Here is a 6,000-nt window from a genome sequence, read left to right as displayed (position 1 = left end):
TTAACTCATATTGCTGAAATACCTAAAAGGGTTACTATGAATCTAAACACATCTACTTGTTAGGTAAATTCCTTTCACATTTGATACTTGTACTAATTGAAATATACAAAAGTTAGTTTTGAAATCCAATAATTAAAGAACTTAAATATTTGAAATGTATTGAATGTCTTGAGGGAACCTCCTTACTTTTAGGATTTATTTATTTGATGAAAAGATCCAAAACTATGGAATAAGTGTATCATTGGCGCAATAACATTTTCCTTTGCTTTTTTTTTTCCTAAGTCAAACTAATTTATTTAATAAAGATATTTAACTAGTATATCTACATCCTAAGAAGGATTAATTCAAGATGAGAGATCTCTTAGTGCTTGATTATCTATGGAAATTCTCAAGTGTTAATTGACCCCTTTTTCCTTATGCAATATTTATTTTTTCAAAACCCAAGGAACTCTTTTCCCATCACTGAGGAGATACAAACTCTTTAGAATTAAAAAAAGTTCAAATTTGCAACTTAAATTTTTTAGAATTAAACTCCAATAAGTTATCCATTAATATGGGTTAGACCCTTTTCGCTTAAATTTTCCTTTAATATATTAATAATCTAATTCCTAAAACTAGAGATGATATTTTAAACACATTTCCATTAATTTTAATAAGGTTAGATTATAAATAGGTCTCATTAATCCTTTTTAAATAGATATCAATCAATAAAACCATTTTTCATTAAATAGACCTCAATAAATAAATCCATCACTAAATTTGATTAATTTTTAATTATTTAAATTTATAATTATAATCCTAAATGATTTTTTTAATCACCAAGTGCATAATTAAATTTCAAAGAACTATAAGCTTATTAATTTTAATCATTCAAAATAACTTTCAATATTCTAAAATATTTTTAATTTTAAATTAAACACATAAAATTTAATTACAAACTCTAAAGTATAATTCAATTTTAAAAAATCATACATGCATAGGGAATAATATTTTTTTTTTTCCTAAAAATCCAAAGAGATGAATATGTTTCTAAAAAGTAAATCCATAGGGATGGGTATTTATCTAACATACACAGAGATGAATATATTTCTATTTTTGTTTTCCTTATTCTGATTTTATATTACTTTGGCAATAGATTAATTTTGGTAAAATTTATTCCATTCTAAAAAAAATCTGATTTTTTGTAAAATAACGAAAGTTCATTGAGGAAAAGATTTCAAAATTAAACAATATTCAAATTTGTATATGCATATTTTGAAAGAGATCTATTAACCAATTTATTTCCTACATGCAGAATAAAGAAGAAGAAGATTTTTTTTTTCTTTTATTTTTTTTGGATATAGAAACAATTTATTACATTTATTTGATTAAATCAATTAACAAAAACTGAGAAATATTTCCTTGCAAAAATCTGAAATGGATAAAAGAGATTTCTTTTTAAAAAATAAAATTAAAATATAAACTTTCATATGTGCAAAATTTTGAAAGAGATGAGAAGAAGATTTTCTTTGAAAAGAAAAAGCAAGCAATGCATGTGCAAGAAGGGAACCTAGATTTGAATGAAGAACCTTGTTGACCTCCTTCTATTCCTCCTTGAAGCTTGGTAATGATCTTCTCCAAAATCCCGCAACACATCTACAAAATTTCACCTATAACTAACATGGTATTGAAAATAAATTCATAAGAATTTCAAGACTACTTTTCATCCAAAAACAATGAACTCTCTTTTTCAAAAATTTAGAACTCAATATATAGAGAAGAGAGTCATTTTTCCACTACAAAAGAAATCAATTGATTTCCATATTCTTTTCCCAAAATAATTTCATGCAAAATGATTAATTGTCATAGTGGGAGTTACAAGCAAAAATTGAATTTGAAATTCTCTTCTAGAACCTTCTCATTTCCTCCTACAACATGTGATAAATAGCATATTGAGAAAATAAACAATTCCTAAATTAATTTCATGCAATAATTATTGTTGTCATAGTGGGGGTTACATTTGACCATGCATTCAAAATTCAAATTTGAATTCTCCTTAAAAGAATGCATTTTGTAACTCCTTTGTCATAAAAATACCATGAATAGAATTATTCATCATATAATAATTTTGTAACTCCCATGTCATATATTTGCTAAATATAATATTTATTCCTTAATATTTTGAATTTAAAATTTCTTTTCTAGAATCTTCTTATTTCTCCTACACCATGTGCTCAATTAGGATATTGAGAAAATAAGCAATTTTCAAATAAATTATGACCTCATGTGTGCGTCACCACATAAATTCCTTTTTATTTAAAAACTTCAACCTCATTTCAATATATATTTTCTTTCTAACATTACTCATTAAATTAGTATTATAGTAATAGTAGTAGTAGTAGTAATAATAATAATAATAATAATAATAATAATAATAATAATAATAATAATAATAATAATAATAATAATAATAATAATAATAATAATGATAATCATAAGTCATATCAAGGTCCAAAAAGAGGGTTATGACATCCTTCCCCCCTTAAATTGTGCATCGTCCTGATGCACTAATTATAACCTTAAAAAGACTTTGCTAATTCATAATGTTTAGAACTAAAGTGAAAACATCTGTTGCATGATAATTGAATCTTCCCATGTAGTATTCCTTTTATCATATTGACTCCATTATAGTTGAATAGAACAATGTCTTTGTTGCACAATTGGTATTGGCACTTCTCCAAGAATCTCAATGGCTCTATCATTATTCCTTATGATTTCTAAGAGGATCATTCCTTACTTCAGAAAACCTTAGCTGATAAGTTATCCTATTTTAATTGCCCCTATTAGTATTGTATTCATCCCTTTGATTTTGATTATGATGTGGCTTCTTTCAGATAAATTATTCTATTGATCCTTATTGAAGTTAGCATTTCCCTTGAATTCATGCTTCGCCTTGAATAAATGATTCATGTTAAAATTCTATCTCGTTATTGCTAGAGCTTGAATCTTCCTTTCTTGTTCTTTTAGGTACTTCCTTCATGCCTACGAGTCTACGCACATCAACTTCTTCCCCAAGTTGGTATTGATCCCCAAAAATGAACTTTTTGATTTGACCCTCTCATCATTTGACACATGCGTATGCACTTTAACAATTTGGCAAACTTATTTTTATATTGTTGAACTATCAAAGCCCCTCATCGAAGATTATGGAATTATGTTACCTTCTCATTGAAGAATAATTGTGATAGCCTCCTCTTATGAAAATGGTGAATAAACTGATCTCATGTTATTATATCCTTGTTATACCATTTGTTCCTTAGTATTAGTCCACTAACAAGCTTCATCTCTAGTGAGTTGATAGGAAACCCCATAATGTCTTAATTCTTTCACTAAAGTCCTTTAGTTCAATGTATTTTCCCTTTCCATTCAACCAATCCTCAGCTCCTTCACCTATTTCTTCCCTTTGAACTTAGGTTGGTTAATTTCCTTGAAATCATTAGATGGATCCAACATATTTTTTTCCCTCATTTATTCAACCATTGCCAAGTTCTCATTTTCAATCCCACTTCTATTTATTGATGTCATGGTCCTGCATTCATTTTTCCATGGATTTGATCTCATCCTTTGCTTATTTAATATGTTGATTATAGCTTCGACTCATATTTAATTATTCCCTTTGTCTTGTTGATTTTCATCATTGCTATCTTTCCTTTGACTCCTTGTAGTGGTGGTATGTTTTCCTCTTGCGCGTTCCCTACCATCTAGGTTCACTTGAAATTTTATTCCATTATTCAATTCTTGATTTAAGATATAACAATTCATCTTTACTACTTCCAAGACACTCTTCTAGATTGCATAAGTTGAAGTGAGCTCAAGGCCTAGACGTAAACCTTCACTCTGATACCACATGTAATAACCCACTTACTTAATCCAAAAAACTCAACTCATTTATTTTTATATAAATAAAAATATTGATTTCTTATTCTTACTTATTTTTTTATTCAATCCCATACTCAGGTACATCTATCCAAATGATATAGGCATCCATCCAACTAGGATGGGCATCTAATCATATGGGTTAGGCATCTACCCATTCGGGACTAGGCATCTAACCATACGGGTTAGCCATCTATCCATACGGGACTAGGAATCTAACCATTTGGTTTACGCATCTAACCATACAACTTAGGCATCTGTCCATATGGGAAAGGAGGTTTCATCTATCCAATCCGGGACAGGCATCTACCCAAATGGGGTAGGCATCTATTCATAAAAATAGGATATGCTCTAGCCAGAGACTTTAGACTCATCGGGACCATCTAGGTCCTGAGCCACTCTCTAAAGACTACACTCCCCTACTAGGAGTGCACCGAGGTCGCCATCCTTAGGAGTATAAAAATAATTACATAAACAAGCTTGAGTTCCACCTTAGAATTCGGCCTAATGCCTTGAGAAATCAAGCGAATCCATACTGGATTCCGTCTAAGTATGCATTGAATTAATTTTAACATTTCAATTATTATTTGCACCATTTGATCAAAAGACCAAGAAGCTTCAAGAACCAACTACTCACCCATAACCAAATCCTAACCCCTATCCTTGAACGCCTGAGTACAAGGGACAACTCCATCCCTAGACTACCTACATACCCGTTTCGGCATGGGATCAAGGCGTAAAGTATGTAGTTTTGTTTTCTAACTATTGATTAATGTAAACTATTTGGTGGGTACGCAACCCTTTCTAGGGTCAATGTCCCAGACAGTTTCTTTGCAGTTGCTACCCACGATGGTAGCTCTATAGAAAAAAGGCTTAAGGTGGCTTTTTGCTTGTGTCCTAAAATGACTAAGTCCTATTTTCTAAAGTTCAACTAATCAGATGTAAATTCATTTAAAAATTAATCTTTTTAGATTATCGATCCAAGGGGGATTACCCGCCCCTTGGATTTTAACTTCCAAATGACCCTTATTTCTCCCCAGCAATTTAGAGGGATGATGCAAAAGATGTCATTATTACAGCTTTGTTAGGCATTAAGTGTAGTAGTTCAACACGATGGTATTACCTGTAAGTGTGACCTAGAGGCACCATAGATACCGAACGCCACTAATTTTTTTTGGTTTCAACTCCTCTTGATTAGTTATCTAACTAGGAATTTAACTTTGAATTCATGAATCTTAAATGAAGCAATATACCAATACAATTATGAAAAATAAACTATTATATACAAGGAATTATCACTTGAATTTAAAAACTATAGTATGAATTTTATATAATTGAAAGGAACATAAACAAATTGGCTACATGGAATAGTATTTTCTCCTAAGGAAAGTTATGATAATTAAAAATTTGAAAACTTGAACTAAATACATGAAATTACTAATTGCTTGGAAACCATGATACTTCCAAAGATAGCTTATGAAAATAATCTGAATTACTTGCAAGGTATAATTGTTTTCGGACAAACCACTACAAAATAAGTATGAATCCTAGTACTGATTTGCTTGAAAGAAAATTAAATGATTGAATAGCAAGAATTTGGAAATGAATTTTAACACCTACTTGTTTGAAGTGAAAAGTACTTAATAGTAATCCCAACTAATTCTTCCATATGAAGTTATACAGATTTGATCTACAAATGATAACACTACTTTAAATGTGAATCCTAATACTTGAAAGGTACTAAATTGCTTGAAATAGAATTTAAATTATCAAATAATTATACTTTGGAAATGAATTTAATACTCACTTGTTGAAGGGAAAAAGAAACAACTATTCAACAATAAGCTTCAAAATAACCTCATTATTCTTAGTTACTAATTGTATGAAAAAGACATTAGACAAGAGTATAAACACTTGCTAGTTAACCCAATAAATAATACTAAGTTTCCTAATAAACAATTCTAATCAATAAACTTCTAGTTTCTTTTGAACCAATACCTTTGCAAGATTATAAAGTGATAACTAATTACTCCTTCCACTTGAAGTAACATTAACTTTATTGTTGGATACATTCTACAAATAATA

The sequence above is a fragment of the Cryptomeria japonica genome, chromosome 7 (assembly GCF_030272615.1).
Source record: "Cryptomeria japonica chromosome 7, Sugi_1.0, whole genome shotgun sequence".
NCBI lineage: Eukaryota > Viridiplantae > Streptophyta > Pinopsida > Cupressales > Cupressaceae > Cryptomeria > Cryptomeria japonica.
This window is presented reverse-complemented; position numbering follows the sequence as displayed.